The 18834-nt window shown below is 42.8% G+C and overlaps 1 protein-coding gene across 1 annotated transcript in view; it reads right to left on the bottom strand.

Annotated features, from left to right (window-relative positions):
- Nucleotides 1-18834, bottom strand: part of Auts2 (activator of transcription and developmental regulator AUTS2) — a 1110887-nt gene that overhangs the window by 1080010 nt on the left and 12043 nt on the right. The gene's annotated exons all lie outside the window — the stretch shown is intronic.

The raw sequence follows: 18834 nt of genomic DNA, 5'->3' as shown, positions 1-18834 counted from the left end.
TTAACGACACCCAATACTCCCGAAACATTAATACAATCGATAAAACAGTTTTGGACTGGGACAGAGTAAAGCTGATATCTATTTAATTAGCATATGTGTAATCTATGAACAAATCTGCAATATACGCCTTCTTTTAAAAGAAGAGGAAAAAAATAGCTCCCTGGTGTTAAGTTTTCTGGGTTTTGGTTTTAATATGACAATGGAAACTCAGACTAGAAAAAAAAAATGGACTAAAGTCCATAGATTTAAAAAAATATGGTATAAATTTAAAATATGGGTTACAATCCAAAATCCATAGATTTTTAAAATTTCAAAATAAGCAGATCAGACATTCAAACCTCTAAACAGATATGGCAAGGTCTCAGTAATGATGTAAACTTCTAATTCCCAACGAGCTCCAAGTTACTATGTTTCAAAAGATGAAGGATTGTACCTATTAATAACACTTAAAAATCAACCAGTCAGTGGTGATGCACCCTTTTAATCCCAGCAATCAGGAGGCAGAGGCAGGCAGTGAGTTCTAGGCCAGACTGGTCTACAGAGAGAGTTCCAGGACAATCAGGGCTACACAGAGAAATCCTGTCTCCAAATAAATAAATAAAAATAAATTTAAAAAAAACCTACACATTTATATGCTTTCACATCTTCCAAACTTACTGTGACATTCTTTAGTGTCAACCCTACTAGGTTTAGACTCTCAAATACCACCAAGCATGTCTATAAGGCTATCCCTCACCCCGAATGCAAGTGGTACCATTACATGGGCTATAGTCTCACACTGAATATAAGTGGGAACAGGAGACAGGCAGCACAGCATCAATACTCCACATACTCCACTTTCCTGCTGCACCACAGATGTGAGCCAGCAGTCTCCTATTCCCACTGCTGTACCTCCCCCACCTCCAGGATGGAGTATATCCTCAAACTGCCCTTCCTTCCCTGGGCTGCTTCTTGTCTGCTATTTGGTCACACAGCTATGCGGTCCTAAAGGGTAACAACAATTATTAACCCTACAATATTTTGAGAATTTTTATTCCCCAAAGAGAACATGAATTCTCTAGGATCATCATAGAGTGGGGAAGAAGGCTTTAAATGTAACTCAAGTGCACACAGTAGGAGGAGAGAAACAACCTGCAAACATGGTCCTCTGACCTCCACATGCCTGTAGAAGCACATATATGCACACAAAATCAATAATGTATATATACCAGGCTCTAGCATTACTAAGTGAATTCTTGGTAATAGCTAAAGATGGACTTCCCCAATACTCAATTCTGTCTCGTGATGAATGGTGTTATTTGAGGATTTTAGGAGATAAGGAAGAACATAGCAGCAGTACAGCTGGCAAAGTTATTTTGGAATTAAGTAATTCAACAGACATGCTGGGGCTGGAATGCAACAAAAATAAGACAATTAGTCTTTATGTATATCCATGGAGAGAAAACTATTATCCACAATTTGGCTAATTATATACTGTAAGAAAGCTGGAGTGAACCTTGCCTGTGCCGCCCAGCTTACGCATCAGACTGACCACTGAGCTGTTTCCACTACGGGCAGCTCTTTAACATTATGTCTGATGCAATTCTCCAAACAGGTGTTTTATTCAGACCGTAACCCAGTGTTAAACTGTTTTTCCTCCTTTTAAAAATATGTTAAGTGGGTCAGAAGACAGAGGAGAGAGAGCCTCCAACCGCTACAGGCTCTCAGAAGGTCAAAAAAGCATGCTAAGTGGCAACAGAAACACATTTCCTTGAACAGCTGTGCATGCCTGCGACCTCGGTTCTTAACCTTTTATGGGTCGCCGACCCCTAAGAGAATCTGATGAAGGCTAGAAAAACCTGCGTGGACAAATATTCCCACGAAGTCTAGAGCACCGCTTGTGTGAATCCTTTACAAACCAGCACTCAGTTAAAGTCGTCTCAGCCTGCTTGTGCACCCCCCATGGAGCATGGGCTGTATTCATCCTTGTTTCTTCAGCCAGTTCCTAAGTGACCATTGCACGACGGGCAACCAGGTCTAATCTGTTCATGGCACGGATAAAGGAAGGAAAATAAATGAAGGCATGGAGTACAATCTCCCGCTTTCCACTGGTTTCCCAGTCAACACAATCCTAAAATGTGAGGTGCTCCTTAGAATCGATTTCTCGGTGTCACTACCAACAGATCTCTATTTAGTCAAGTCATGAGTTGTATCCAAGAATCTAGCTATGCGTGTTCCTCTATGAGCATATAGCATACATGTAGAGGCCAAAGGTCAGCATACAGTGTCTTCCTCAATAGCTCCTCACTTTTTTTTTTTTTTTTTTTTTTTTGAGCGATACTTTTCTTTCTTTTTTTTTTTTTTTTTTTTTTTTTTAAGCAGGTTGTTTCGATGAACCTGGAACTAACTCACCAGTCTGGACAGACGAGCTGGCCTGTCCAGTGAGCTCTAGGAATCCCCTCCAGCACTGTAATGAAAGTCATACACACCCTGATTTTTTTACATGGGTTCTGATGGCTTTAACTTGGGTCTCCATGCTTGCTCAACTGAGCCGTCTTCCCACTTTCTTACCCCTACTTTTTTTTTATCAAGCTCCCTCAAGATTAGGCCAAAAACCAAGATTAACTGAGAGGATGACAACTTCAAAACTCCTCTCCTGACGTGCTGCTGAGAGGGGAAAAGAACAGGTTCAAGCTGCTCCGACAGAAGCTGGGAAAGTGATCTATCTCACTGGCTTTCACGTGGGCTTGAGAAATCGCTAAGAACTGGAGTTTACAGTTCCGACAGTAAAGCAAGTCTTATCCAAGCATTTCGTAGTTTGCTTGTTTTATTTCCCCCGAAAGGTCACGATGAGCATAACCAGACACCTGCAACAAGGTGCTTATTTAGCACAGCAGCCTGTGAGAACTCTACGCTGTCAGAAACTCAGCTTCACAACTTCCTGACCAGCGCTCCCACCACAGCCTCAAGCACCAAACAGAAATGGATATACAATCTTAACTTAGAAGAAATTCCTGACCTGAATAAAATGTTTCATCACAATAAAGTCATGTTATCACCGTACACGGTGGTGCACTAAGGAGGCAGAGGCAGGAAGAGATATGTGAATGTTGAAGCCTGCCTGGAATACACCAAAGGAAGTTCCGGTCCACCCAGGAATACACAGTGAAGACTGTCTTGAGGGTGGGACTGCTCCTATCAGGAAGAACTGCCATGCAGCACTCCAAGAGGACGAAAGTACGCCCTCTTTACCAGACCTTTATGAGAGTAGGCCTAACCTGCCCGATCAGGCGCATCTTTCTCACACAGCTGACATAGTTAGAATTCTGTTACTTCAGCCAGGAATCATGTGTTACATCCTGACACTTGTAATTCCACAAGGCTGAGACAAGAGGATCAATTAAGCACAGAAATTAGAGGCTAGCCTAAGCACATAACAAGACTTGGGTTAAAAACTCAAACTCACAAAACCACAATTTCTTGTTTCTCTTCGATTCCTGTTTTCTGCAACTAAGTAGGGTTCTTTTCTTCTTCATCTCTTACCTTCCTTGTCGTACTTTCTCTCTCCCCTCTTCCCTCCTACAGTACAAGGGTTTTCACTCAAAACTGAACTCACATCAGCTTCCCGGTGCGCTACTTCTTCCCTTCCTCCTGACACACAGAGCTGATCGGATACAGCTAAATGAAATAGTGTACACAATGTAATGAAGAGCTTGGGCTCCCTCCCAGCTGAGCGCAGTAGTGGACACCAGCAATCCCAGCACTTGGGAGGTGGAGACAGGATGATCAAAACTTCAAATCCAGTCTGACCTCGGCTAGATAAGAGCTTGCCTCAAACAAACAAAATTAGAAAGCTCAGGCCTTTGATCTATCCTGCTACTGACTTGAGGATCTTCCAGGCAACTGCAGAGTTGTGACTATTCACAGCAAGTGCTCAAGAAATGCTCATCACTATTATATTCCTTCTAAAGTGCCTGTAAATCCAGCTGTCTGACACCTGGTATCTACCTTAAAATAAACAAGCCCCATTACTGCTAGAAACTTTAAAAACTTTTAAAAAAAAAACTTTAAAATGTACCACATATGTGGGTAACTGTAATATTTTTCACTAAGACTTAAAAATAGAATTTACAACATTAAAAAGTTATTTTCCCTCACTAGTGTAATTTACCCTCAAGAAACTCAGTCTCCAAGCACACATCAATGAACGCAGTAACTAGTAGCAGACAAAACTCTTCTCCAAAGCCCTTCCCACAACCACAGAATATGCATAAACAGTATTCTTGCTTCAAAAGACTGTTCTGAGCAAGGCACACCCATTGCAATTGATTGGCAATGGGCTAAAGAAGCACACACCACTGTAGGCATTATAAATTAAGTGATTCCACTCAAGGGTGTCATGAAATGCCAGAAACAGGCCTGGAGAGAGATAGCTCGGCAGCTAAGAGGTCTAGTTAGTCCTGTGGAGAACCAGAGTTTGGGTCCAAGCAACTATCTTGGGGGATGGGGGGGGAGTTCACAACCTCCTCTAAGGTTCCAGGGGACCCTTTTCTGTTCTCTTTATCTCACAAACATAAGCGGGAGGCAGGGGTTGGGGGGGGATGTCTTAGAATTTTTTTTTTTTTTTTAATATCAGAAACAAATCTCCAACCCTCCATACCCAATCAAACACTGTCTCCCCTAAGGAAGAATTCTGTTACATTAGCTCTCAAAAATGAACAACCTATTACACAGCTTGCTGCATGCTATGCACTGTCATAGCTGTTTAATAAATCATTCGTCCTCACAAGCCTAAGAAGAGTAGACTACTATTTTATACACAGGGAAACAATGACTTTAACATGTCACACAGCCAACAAGTGGCAAAGCTGGGCTGTGACCCAAGGAATGTCACGGTGACCTCCAAAGCCGTAACTTTTCTTTATCACAACAGTCACCCTGCAGTAAATCTTAAATCTGCAGGATGCCTTGCTTTTGGCTGTGGTCTTTGAAAGAGTCTCACCATGGAGTCCTAATTAGCCTGGAACTGAAGGTATGGACTGGACTAGCCTCTGGAGCACCACCGTGCCCAACTATACCTTCACTCTTCAGAGCCACCCTCCCTACAGAGACTCAATCAGCACCAGGACTATCACTTCCTACATTTTATTAGTAGTTACTAAAACTGTCAGCTGGCATAGCTCTGCTCTTCAAATGCAGCTCCTAGGAGGACAGGAAGTCCTTCCTAGAGTTAATGCTGATACTCAAGGAAACAATGAATAGATTCTTTTAAATGTGCTGGGAACAGAGCTGTCAGGAAGGTATTTGCTGCCCAAGTATCAGGACCAGAGTTTAGGTCCCCGGGACACAAGTTAAAAAGGCAAGCAACAGCCACAATCCCACTGTAGGCAACAGCCTACAATCCCACTGTAGGCAACAGCCTACAATCCCACTGTAGGCAACAGCCACAACCCCACTGTAGGCAACAGCCACAACCCCACTGTAGGCAACAGCCTACAATCCCACTGTAGGCAACAGCCTACAATCCCACTGTAGGCAACAGCCTACAATCCCACTGTAGGCAACAGCCTACAATCATACTGTGAGGAAGCAGAGGCAGGCAAATTCCTGGAACTCACTGGCCAGCTAGTAGAATGGGTGTGCTTGAGGTACAATGAGAGGCTCTGTCATTAAGGCAATACGATAAGGAAATAAGGCAGATGTGATAGGGAAAGACGGCATCAACTTCCTTGCCCCACTTTGACACATACACTTATACACAGATGCAGACAGACAGACAGACACATGCGTGCGCGAGCACACACACACACACACACACACACACACACACACACACACAGATACAAAGGAGTGTCTTCGTATTCAGAGAGACCTGACAGTGTTTTATTTAGTGTGTTCGCTTTGGAGTACAGTCTCTCTGTGTACCAACACAGGCTTGGCTTCTTATACTGCTCTTTAACGTTAACCTGCATTGGGTGGAGAGTAAAACTTTGCGTCTGTTGATTTCCTAAGCAAAATTAATCTTATTTTCTCTGCTCAACCAATACATTTCATTAATTACTAATTCAACAGACCAAAGAAAAATAGGCTATTCAGCTGTCAGATCACACAAGACCTTTTTAATACTTCAGTCTTGTGGAAATTTTTAAGCAGAATTTTTTTTTAAGATCCCATTTCTATTTTAATGACTTAAAAAAGAAACTGCTCTTATGGGGGAAAGAGCATATAAAAGGTAATAAACATTTAATGATCCAATAATTGGTTATATCAGAGCAATCACTGTTCAGTAATTAACTTCTCTTTTGGCTTGTTCAGTTGATATTTTCAGCACCTTTGATAGGCCTACGATTGCCCATATTATTTATATAATAAGCTAAAACCTGGTGGAGGAGCCCTAAATACAGCAAGGTTTCCAGTCATCCAGGCATATCTCGTATCTCCGTGCCTTTCCAAAGTGGCCTCATTTAAGTAGGGGAGTCATTCACAAACCCAACAGCAACCAGCTCTCATCAGTGAAAGAAATGACATGCCTGCCAAACTGTGTGGGCTGTGGACACACAGCCACGAGGAAGGGTTAAAAGGAAACACAACTGAAAATTAGAGCTTAAGAGATAGCGTGGAAAAAAAATAATTAAATCACACCGCCAGGAAAGAATACAGTGAACAGCTGGTATGTTGTTACGATGCAAAATTACAATTAAGCTCAGGTTAATGTCATTTCCAACTAATTACCCACAGTCAGTTGGAAGAGACACGCACTAAGAGATTCTCCTACTACTACAGCCATCCTCCTGGGGCTGCTGTCCTCACAGACACAAGGTTCCCAGGATTCTGTTTTTCAAGTCATCAAAAGGGTCCCCCTCTCTTGAGCAGGGGATGTCAGGCGTGGCTTGGACCTCAACACCTCCCTGCTCACACTTCCATACAAGCTGCTTCCTTCACACCAAAATGCTCCTAAAGCATCCTTCCCGCCACACCAATGTTCTCTATCCTTCTCCCTCTCCCCCTTCCCTACTCACTTCCCACCCCGCGCCCTCCCTTTAGTATCCTGTAGAAAAAGGAGAATTTTGCTCACTTCACACTTGATGCATAAATCAGCCACTAATGCTGACGTACTTAGTAGCTAACATGTGAAGAATTACAGGGACACTCTGTAAATCATCCTTTTTTTATCTCACACTACAACCAGCCCTCCACCACCCTCAACTAAAAACAGAAAAGAGCTGGGAGTAGAGCTCACTGTAACATGTGCAAAACCAAGTTCAATCCCTAGCGCACATAGAAAAACCCTTCTAAGAAGAAAGAGAGAGAGAGAGAGAGAGAGAGAGAGAGAGAGAGAGAGAGAGAGAGAGAAAATTAGCACAGCGTGACTAGAAATCCTGTCTTTCTGCCCCATTTATGAAGGTCTCTCTTGACTTTGCCACGTGAATGGAATCTATAAATAAACGCAAGCATGGCCACAGTGGTCTCCAAGCCTGACAACACACACAGTACTTCCAGGTCAGAAGCACACCCCTCCCCCTTTCTTTTTATAAGGGAGGCAAACAAATTTCAGAGACATTCCTCACGCTGACTGTGCTAAGAGTTGAAGGGGAAAGACCAAGGTCTGGCAACCCCAAAGCAAGAAAGAAGATTCTAAATCACTCCATCTCTGCCATCATCTCCACACCTTGGACAGGGCCTCAGCCTGACAGCCGCAGCCAAGAGTATGGCACTACATCCCAGCCACACACATGCCTGAAAGCAGGTGGCTTGGGGTCATTTATCCACCTTCCTGTTGGAGAGGAAAGAATGGGGGTCGGGGTAGAGGCAGTACTTGCTCTGATACTAATGGACAGCTAGCTAACTGCCTGGTGCTATAACTGATATCAGTTCCTTTGTGAACACAGGAATATTTATTTAATCAATGGACTGCAACAAAACAAGCCTCCAGTGTACTTCTGGAAAGACAGAGAGCCATTCTGAACAGGGGTGACTAGAGGAGTGTCACCTGTTTAATGAATAGTGGCCATGGCCACATTGGGGGTATAGTGGGGGGGGGGGACAGCTCTTAACACTGACAGAGAGCTCACCTGCCTGCCAGCAAGTACCACGTCACCACAGCCAGCAGCGGCAGCCAGTGTGTGTTGTCAGGCTTGTTCTCAGTGCAGCACACAGCTCAAGTATAGTGTCTAGTTCTGACTCCTTTATGGAAAGCAGCCCTCTCCGAAGAAAACAAACAAGCAACCCTGCTATTTAATAACAGCCACAACTTCTTCCCCTGAGAACCCAATGATTCTTCAGTCAGGGGAAGAAAAAAACAAATTAGGAAGGAAATCCAGGCAAATTCCATTACCTTTGGCTTTAAGTGCTCAAAGTGGAATTGAATGAAGGAGATTATTCAGGGGTGGACAGAGAAGAGGAAGAAATTCTTTCCTTTTGGTTAGTCAAGAATCTACCTTTCATCGTGTAGCAGATAAAGACACTTGACTGATGTGACATGTTTACTAAATTACCCAGGCAGCAAAGATAAGATTCATTTACTTAATAGAGCCACAGCTGCCATGGCTGGTTGTCTGTCTTTACATATTTCTCAAAGCTATTATGTGGATATTTTCACTGAATTAGATTTCTAAAAGGACAAATTCACAGAGTAAAATTTTGATATATGCTCTGAGCATTAATAGACAAGTCACTGTCGAGATCAAATTGAAGGCTGAAGAAAAACATAAACAATAGACACGTCCTATCACCCAAACCCACAAGAGTGATTAAGTACCAAGCGCAGAAAAAGAAACGTTTCTGTCGTCTGTGCTTTACTGTACTTTACTACATTATCAGCCATTAAATATAGTCCTAGTTTCTTGGAGCATAAGGAGTCGAAGAGAAAATTTGAAGAATACAGTAAATATCCAAGATGGTTTTGTGTGTGTGTGTGTGTGTCTGCCTGCCTGCCTGCCTGCCTGCCTGCCTGCCTGCCTGCCTGCCTGTCTGTCTGTCGGAATGCACCTGTACAAGCCTAAGCAAAGGACAAAGGTAAGAATATGGGGTGGTCTGCTTTATTGAACACCACCGCAAACCCCTTAGACAGGGCCTCTCACTGAAACTGAAGCCAAGTTGGAAGCCTACTGTCTAATGATCCCCGTCTCTGCTCACCAGAGCTCTGTGACACAGACACACTCGGAGTGCTGGAGATGCAAATTTACACCCTCACACTTGTGCTGCAACTCTCTTATCCAGCAAACTACTGTCCCAGCCCCAACAAACTTCTGCATCTTCCTGTGAGTACCAGCTACTCAAATGTTAAGTTTAGAATAATTCATTGTGCTGAATATGAGCAATGTTTTCAAGGTGTGCTTACCTCACACACACACACAAAAAAAAATAAAAAACAAAACAAAAAATTTAAAAAAAAAAGAATTACTATGTGTGATTGTTTTTATAAAAATTATTGAGGTTTACATAGATGTTATTGAGACACTGGGGATGGCTGGTTGAATAAAGTGCTTGCTGTACACACATGACAATATTAAGTTTGTCTCTCCCCAGCAACATATAAAAGCTGAGCCCACAGCTCAGCCCCGGAGAGCAGAAAAAGAATGATGTGGGGTGGGATGGGGTGGGGTGAGGTAGGGTGGGGGCTGCAACAGAATCATCAAGCTCCAGGTTCAGTAAGAGATTCTATTTCAAAAAATATAATGGAGAATCAATCGAGTAAAACGGTCCAAATCAACCTCTACACATGCTCATAAGCAAACATGCACACTGAACACACAAAAGAAGTTATTTTAAAGCACAACCATTACCACCGTCCTAAGAAATACTCAAAACTATTTTCTACAATAATGATTACAAAACAAATAATGATTCCTCCGCACAGAGGCTCGCTATGAAAGGAGTCTTGAGAGAAACCAGAGCATCTGACTGTGAGGGAGGCCCTGAGATGGGACACCTGTATACTTAAGATACTTAACATGGTACAGATCCATTTGAAAATCACCACACAAAGCAAAAGTGGAAGCTCCAACTGTGTGGAAACTGTCCCATCCAGATTCTCCATGCCCAAAATGGGAAGCAGGGAGCAAAATTATGTGGGAAAGTTTTCCAGCAGCTTTTAACAACTAAAAGGGTATTCTCCCACCAAATACAAAATGCCCGGCTATGGCTTTCGGGAAATATTTGTCTCACAATTACATCTACCCTAAAAGGAAGCTGCTAAGTTATAATCACTATGTAAACTCCTACAGAAACCCCCTCCTGCAAATTTAAGAATAGAAACTGTGAAATCGAATTACGTGTTGTGGCCACATGGGATTCTGGGTCACTGGCAGAATCCCGAGCATGTGCTCATCCACAACACAGCCTGAAAGCCTGCTCCTGTTTTCACTATCACACTGTATTGTGGAGAGTTTTGATTTCCAGACTGGAGACAAAACTCAGAAAGAAACTGCGGGTGGTTCTTTCTAACCGGAGGCAAAACTCAAATCCACAATCCTCCGCAGCTCCCACTAAGGCCCCCAGGTAGAGTTAAATCCAATCCACCACTCTCCCTTTCAGATTCAGACTCTTTGGTTTAGATAACCACACTAGCCTGGATAGGAAGCAGCGTGGTAAACTGGATTTTGCACTCAGGCAGACCTAGGCGACTAGGATTCAAAGGCAGAAAGAGCCCTACCCTGGGGCCTTTTATCTGAGAGCACAATCCCTAAACCAGGATAATTTGCTTTACAATACCAAAGCACTTGTTTTTAAACAAAACGTTAGCCAAGAAAAGAGGCCACAACAAAAGGAATCAAAAGAAAAAAAAACAAACAAATAAAAAATGTAAAATGTGGGAAATTCTAAAACACCCCAGAAATGGAGACACTTTTTCCCTCCCTCCCGAACTGGAGCTTACAAACAGCTGCCACTGCACTCTTTTCCATTTAAACTAGTTGTATCCTGATGAAATAAAAATAAAATTGGAATTACTGATAACCCCATGCAAAATTCAATCCTGATGTGAGTCCTTTATTTTACCTAAATACCTTTTACCTACTTTTTAAAAATCCTATCAAAGACTAGAAAGACACCTCGGGAAATCAAAACAGCAAATTTCTAGCACCTCTTCTCCCTATGGCAGAGAGAGAGAGATGGGGGTGGGTGGAGAGAGAAAGGGGCGGAGGAAGAGCGAGCAAGCGCAACTTGGCTACTTTAATCTAGGGCATCCACAAGGGTACAAGTGACACAAATTAGGTTTATAAAATTAAGCTTCAGTTATAAGTCTGAAATATTTTTAAATGGCAGCAGTACAGCCCAGTGGGAAACGCAATGGCCTATATATTAGGAGGACTGGCCTCTGCAGCTCTGCCCTACCTCTACCAATGACTCACTAGGTCACCCACAAATCTTAGATGGTTTCTTGTCTACAACACGGTGCCAATCCGAAGTGTATCACCACCTTTAAATCCAGGGAACGTGGGTAAAGCTTTGGTAGTTGGTTTTAATCAGAACTCGAAGGTTTTACTCCAATTAAATTCTAGTATACAGTGTAAACATCCCAATCAGGCTCTGTAGCCAAAATGTACAAACTCCAGCAACATGCCAGACATTCTCTGTGTTAGGTGTAAACTTTGTAAGCTGCTTCTCTTCCTGTACACATGAATTCAGTGTAAGGACGGCATGGGTTTTAACCTGCAGTTCTCAGCAAATCCTCAATCACTGCTAACTACTGTTACTAGCATAGGTGCATCTGATCTGGGCTGAGGGCAAAGAGAGAAGACAGCTGAGTGCTTTCATGTCCTATTCCTCACAAGCAAAGGGGAAACATTTATTTCTAGACGTGAACTCTGCTGTCATCCTCTCTTCCATGAATCCCAAGACTCCTTCCCCTTACTCCCAAGCCTGTTGATTCAGGTGTTCGTACAACTACCGGACTCTGCTCGGCTACACACACAGTCCCTTAGGATCCACTGATTTCTAAACCCACCCGGGAAAGCCTGAACTAGAAAGCCCGAATGTGTTCATCCCTTTAAGTCAGCGGTTCTCGACCTTCGGAACTCTGTCTGTGCCGCTTTAGTACACTTCATGACCGTAAGTCTGCTACTGTTATGAATTGTAACTGTAATCTCAGGATATCTGATATGAGACCTCATGAGGGGCTTGTGGCCACAGGTTAAGAACCACTGCTTTAAATCATGAAAGCAAGAAGGTTCTGCACCCTCTCTTTTACCACATCCTGAATTCAAAAGCTGCTTCAGGAATCCAAAAGCTGATAAAAACCAACAATGTATTCTTACTTTTTTTTTGTTTTTTGTTTTTGTTTTTGTTAAGTTTGTCTTTCCTGTTTGGCCAACAGCAGTGTCCAAAGCTGGGGAGATGGTTCCAATGGTAAAATGCATGAGGACCTGAGTTCAATCCCCAGAACCCACATTTTAAAAAGCTGCGTGTACTTGCAATCCCAATCCTGGAGAGGTGGAAAGAGGAGGAGCCCCAAAGATCTAGGTAAAAATGAAAGCCACTGTGCCCAAAGGTCATCTTGAGAAAGGATAGCTGATGTTAACACATGGACACACCATCACCACCAGCAGCAGCAGCAGCGCCAGCAGCACCAGAAGCAAAACCCACCATGTCTGAATGAAGATCCAGAAAGAAAATTCTATCAATTGCTGTCTATTTCTTACATTTAAGTCAAACGCTTTAGGAATTTTTTTTTCACTAATTTACTCCCACTTTCTGTTTTCTTCCCATTATCCACTAGACTGACTCAGAGCATCACCTTTCAGGCAGCCAGCCCCTCTACTCAGATTCGCAGAGGTATTCATCAGTACCTAATTTCCCTGACTGATGGGAAAGGCTGGAACAGATGGAAGTTCCACTTCTAATTAAGTCTTCCCAATAAACAAATAATGTAATAGCCTTGCCCAGAAGAAAGGCCTACAAATTTCCACTTCCTGCCGTCCTTTGCCTCAAATCTACTGAGCACGCAGGTGGATTCTGAGATTCTACTGTGCAGAGAATCAAATGTCACTATTTCTTCGGCACCTCCCCTCAACCCGAGCCTTAACTGACTATCATTCTCGTAGCAACATAAAATTCAACCAGTTCCAGAAGTCCTTGCAAGCTCTAGAGCCCCATGCTTAACAAAATTCTTTTGAAGAAAACGGCACTGAAATCACTTGTAACCGAAACCCTCAGAGTATCCCCATGTCCCATTATTTCTGAGTCTCAAAAGAGAAACCCTGTATTTAATGAAAGACTTCAATCTGCTGTTCTACCTCAGCTCCTAAACAGACCCTGAAAACTGGACGGACGCAGACCACGCATCCCATAACTGCTGCATCCCTAAGATATCTGCAGCAGACTTGGTACACCTTTATCTTGCCATGGCCCACACCACACCCCTCTTTCTAGGATCTGACACTGAGTCTCTTATGCAATAAATAACTCATTCCTGGAGACTAGAGAGATGGCTTGATGTAAAGGGCTTGCCACAGAAGCTTGAAAACCTGAGTTCAGATCCCCTGGTCCCATTTAAAAGCTGAATGTGTGTGCACACACAGTACAAGTGTCTATAATCCCAACATTAATTACTACCAGGAGATGGAAGCCAGAGACGGGGCAATCCCAGAAGTTCACAGGCCACCTACCCTGGTTTACATAGCAGAAAAACAAAAAGACCAGGGTCTCAAGGAAGGTGGAGTGAAGAATGACAAGAAGGTTGCCCTCTGACCCCTGGATGTGGTGATCCTCTCAACCACCTCTCTCTCACTCACTCCTCTTAATAAGAAAGAAGTTCAGACCCATGTGGAGCCAAGCACTACACATGGATGATAGAAATCCCAACATATGGAGGGTATCTCATGGTCTTCCCTCAATTTAATATTTGGTCTTCACCGCCCCCTCACGTGTGGTGTGTGTGTGTGTGTGTGTGTGTCTGTCTGTCTGTCTGTCTGTCTGTCTTTCTCTGTGTCTTTTCTCCCTTCCTCCCTGCCTCCCTCCCTCCCTCTCTGGCCCCTCCCTTTCTCCTTGGACTCTCATCTAAGTGACCCCAAATGTAATCATCCCAACACGGACCTGCTTTGTGCTCACATTCAGAAAAACACCAGACATGAACAACAACCAGGGGGTTGGGGGTGAACCACTCCTAAGGCACCACCCTGCTCGTAACTGAAGCAAAGCTATAAGAATACACTCGGGGGAAAAAAGTGAACAGGACCTACCTTTACGAATCTGTGACCCAGTCTAGCATTAAGCTGATCCAAACAAGAGCCATGGGTACAAAGCATGGTGACCTATCCTCTGGCACTGTAATCTAATCCTTAAAGTAAAGACGACTGAGTGGTTTTGCATGTCATGTTTTCTAATGCTGCTGCTGCTGTCAGCATGCTATGGGGGCACTTCTTGGAAAATAGAGGTAACGACAAAGCACATCATTAGGGAAGCAATTATATGCAGTAGTAACCATTTTACAATGGCCATATGGACTGTGTTTCAACAACATAATTTCCAATCAGGACAAGTGTACATATTTCTCTCTGTTCCTAATCCCAGGTACAACATATTAAATGAAATAAACGTGCATCTGAAATATGGGTGGCAGATGTGGGGATCTACATAATGTTACACAGTGTTCATCTATAATCAAAGAATATCCACTACCCTGAGAGAGCTGGCCATCCTCACAGTCTCCTTAATTGAACATCCCCAAGAGTCTAAGCAGGACAAAGAGAAGCAAAGGAATTCAGTTTTAAATCCGAATCAGACTGTAGCGGTAAGACAGAATCTGTGGCTTGCACATACATAAAATCAGAGGGTATGAAATCATCTTTAAACCCTGGACCTAAAGGTGTGGCTCCTATTATACCAGATTTTGACAGTACTTAAATTTCAGAAGGCATGGGTTAGCTTAGGTATGCCCTGCAATTACAATGTCTAAAGAAGTAATTCCACTGTTTTCCCATTTTAGAGATGAAAAAAGATAACTGCTTACTGAGGTAGCAGGAAAGAGTGGGTAAGACAGCCCGTCTGGGAACATGATGGGAGAAACAGCTTCTTCTTATCAAAGAGAAATACTCTTCTGAAAATTCAGGCCCCGTGAGAATAATGAATGAGGCAAGGATGTCTTTGAACTCTACCTGTCCCCAACCTGATGGTCCTCAGCCAGGTGTGAACCCTTTAATCCTAGAAAATGTACTAAGTGGAAGCGCACCCTAGCCCAGGGGAGCTGAGGAAAGGGATGCACTGTAATACGCTGTACTTTAAATGCAGTTGGGATTTCCATAAGAATCAATCTAACAGCCAGAGCCATTAGCATACTCTTTGTAGTATAAACAAGCCTCAACTGGGTGGAGAGAGAACAATTTGAAAATGTGCTCAGAATAATGAAAGGAAACAATGGCAAGGAAATAATGGACTCTGTCACCAGGTATCTTCCAGAAATAGATATCAAGAAAAGCAAGGAGCTATTTAAGATGGTCTTTCATGAGGGAAGAATGGAGTGCCTGCAGTTTAAAAATAAATAAATAAAATAAAATAAAACCTAGCACCAGTAATAAGATCTCTTTTATTGTGGACTATCTTCCCAAGAGAAGTAAGTGCCACTTCCTACAGTAGTTTAAGAGCAGATAGAATAACACAGGCATCTGTTAGTAAAATAAGTTTATATGCACGGAAACCTAGGACCTGATCTTACAGGTCTGTTAAAGAGGGGTGTAGGAAATCAGTGACAAGGACAGACAATGGTTTAGTCACACCGCAGCTTCAGTCTCAAGAACCTGACCTCTTGCTCTTGGGAAGGCCTAATATCTACCTGCTAATGGGTTTGTTTTTTGCTTTGTTTTTAAGGGCAGATTTTAATGCACACAAAACACTGAACTAGACAGAGAGGGAACAGCACCCCCAACTAGACTATAGGCAAACATGTGAATAAGTCTCAGTAAGACTGCTTTCACGTTGTTTTGGTTTGTTGGTCTTGAACTTGCTATGTAGTTAAGGACATCCCAGTACTTCAACTCCCTGCCTCCACCTCCAGAATACTTGGAGGAAGTACCATGTACTCTATTATGACAATGTCTGTGGGTCCAAGCCCGAGCCTTCTGCATGCCAGCCAAGTACTCAGTACTCAAGTGAGCTACATCCCCAGCCCATAAGCTTCCAGGTTTAAAAGGAAAATAGGGGATACTCAGTGACCCAGGGTTTTCCTAGCATACAGCAGACCCTAGATTCTATCATTAGCTCAGGAAGTGGGTGAAAGTGGTAAGGAAGACAGACAAGAAGACAGAAAGAAAACAACTGTCTGGAACAATCAGGTATGGTTCTTGCCCAGCCCTGGATCCTATTCCTATAAATAGAAAACCCTTTATAACCACGGTACCTTTCATCAACAGCAAGAGAACCAAATGTGGCCTCTACTAGAGACCCATTTGAGGCACTCAGAAACTGAGTCCGTATTTTTAAAGGGAGTGTAAAAGAGTGAGAAGCCTAAGCCTTCACTCTGCCCTAAACTGCGGCAGTTTTTGGTCTTGGATGAGCCTTGGTCTCTCCCCAAGCTTTAGTTGCATCAATTGTAAAAGCAGCTTGCTCTTTTGTTCACAGCCTCCTTCTGAGGCACACCAAATGGGAAACTGGAAGCACCAAGCCTGGCCCAGAGCAAGCCCTACACAAGTGCCTTTTTCAAACATGTCTTTTCAGAGTTTTTGTTCTATTTTTTGTTTTGTTTTGTTTTATCTTAAGAAATAGGTCAACAATAATAAGGGTTGTCTGAATGCCTAAACATAGATTACTGACTAGAGAAAGCAACCATTTTAAGAACTTTAAAATATCTCTTAAAGGGTATATGGGGGGAGGGTTCAGGGGCTTAAGTCAGAGAACACAAAGAAATGAAACAGTACATTAAAAATAAAGGGAGAAAATGCTGGCTCTCTCTTTTCCAAGGTTCCAGTACTAACTCCAGTGTGATACCCAATAAGCTGTTACAGCATACAGAACAGTCCCAGGGAAAAAATCAGTAGCCCTTGAACTTTCCCACTGGCTCCCAAAGGAAACACAGAGCATGTCTTGTCATAGTTAACACTTCAAAGACTCCGTTAGACTAGGGCCCAAGACCTCAATCCCTGAGAACAGCATTTCAAAAAGATGAAATAAAGGTTACCAATGCTAAATAAATGAATACACCTCTCTGATTTAATCCACGCCATCTCAATCTTCAAATTATCAGGAATATAGTGCCCCTAAAAATACTGTTGTTGTTGTTGTTGTTGTTAACATCTGTGATTCTGAACGCAGGTAATGGTTCAGTTAAATTAACCACAGTTTGACATACAGATGGAAAGACAAGAAGCAGGGATAAAAGCACTTGCTGTCAAGCTTGATGACCTGAATTCTGTCCCCAGGATACACAGGGTGGAAAGAAAGAAATCACTTCTGAAATTTGTCCTCTTAACCTCTGTATGCACATTCAAACAAGGAGACTAATGGACACACACACACACACACACACACACACAAATACACACAAAATTTAAATGATCTAACTAGTGGGCAAAGGAGATATATCTTGATATTTTGAGATATTACGTAAGACAACTTTCAAACATGGGAACATGGTAAACTGCAAGATTTTAAAACCACTGTTTTCCTTGCCCAGGAGGTCACCTAGAACAATCTGGACCATCTCAGCGTTAGACTAATGAAACGTTTTAAATTAAACAACCAACTGCCTGACTGAGCAGGTTTCAACACCCAGGTGTGAAATCTCACCTCCCAGGGCTCTGGCTGAATTATCCCCTTGCCTCTCACCTGCAATTATCATTTGCTCCCTCCCCCAGGTAGCTCTCAGCTACCACACATCCTCTGAGGCTCACATCTGGAAATAAAATCTCCCTCTGGGGGCCTCCTATGCTTTGGGAGAGAGAGGGAGAAGAAAAACAAGAGCTTCATGCTAGTGTAGATGATTTCTAAAAACACCTTTTTTGACACACAGGGTAAAAGCAAATTGATAAAATGAAACCCCTAAGTCACCTCAGTTAAGGGTAATTTCCCTTAATAAAGTAAATTTAGATCCCAGTTCTTCTAGAGGCCAGCTTCTTCCATCTAGACTGATCCCAAAATTTCAGTAAAGGATATTTCTTTCAGTTGAGAGGGCATAATTAGACCTTTTGACTAGAGCATTTTCCTCCCCTGTTTAACAAAATGTAGCAGATGTCCTCGACTTTCCTAATAACAATACAGTCCTGCTTTTGGCACCCTTACAATTTTAAAACTGAACTGTCATATAGAAAAATTACAGCTAGGGTGTCTCTGTACGGTCCTGACTCTGAAGTGGTTATGGTATGCCTGGGCTCCCCAATGGAGCAGATATGGAAATCATATTCCATATTCACAGCCACAAGCCCTCCTCAGTGTGCACCTGAAAACCAAGCTCTGATATCTGAATGACGAGAGCTTAGTCCCATCACTCATCAATTAATGCTAGAAGGACCAAGACAAAGTAAGGTATGAAACCTGAAGAGAAACATGAAATTCTCACAGTCATTTCCTTCCAGGGAACACATGAAGGTGGGAGCTAGGAAGCACCGGAAGCCACGCCCACCAAACAGGACTTGGTGGCTAGTTATTTTGTTGTTTGTTCTTTTAAGGTTCCTTTTTATTACTTTTAACTGTCTCTCTGTGCCTGGGTATGTCCGTGGGTGCACAGGTACTTTCAGAGATCACAGAAAGCTGGGTCTGTAGCTGCAGCCCGTAGAAGCTGTACAACAAGTACTGGGAACTGAATTCAGATTCTTTCAGGAGCAGCAATCGATCGCTCTTAACCACTGAGCAATCTCTTCAGCTCCTCATGGTTAGTTTTAGAACAATCAACTAACTTGCCACGGGCTAGAATCAGCTGAGAATAGC

The sequence above is a fragment of the Mus pahari genome, chromosome 23 (assembly GCF_900095145.1).
Source record: "Mus pahari chromosome 23, PAHARI_EIJ_v1.1, whole genome shotgun sequence".
NCBI lineage: Eukaryota > Metazoa > Chordata > Mammalia > Rodentia > Muridae > Mus > Mus pahari.
Note: the sequence above shows the minus strand (reverse complement) of the source record. Positions and strands in the feature narration are given on the sequence as shown.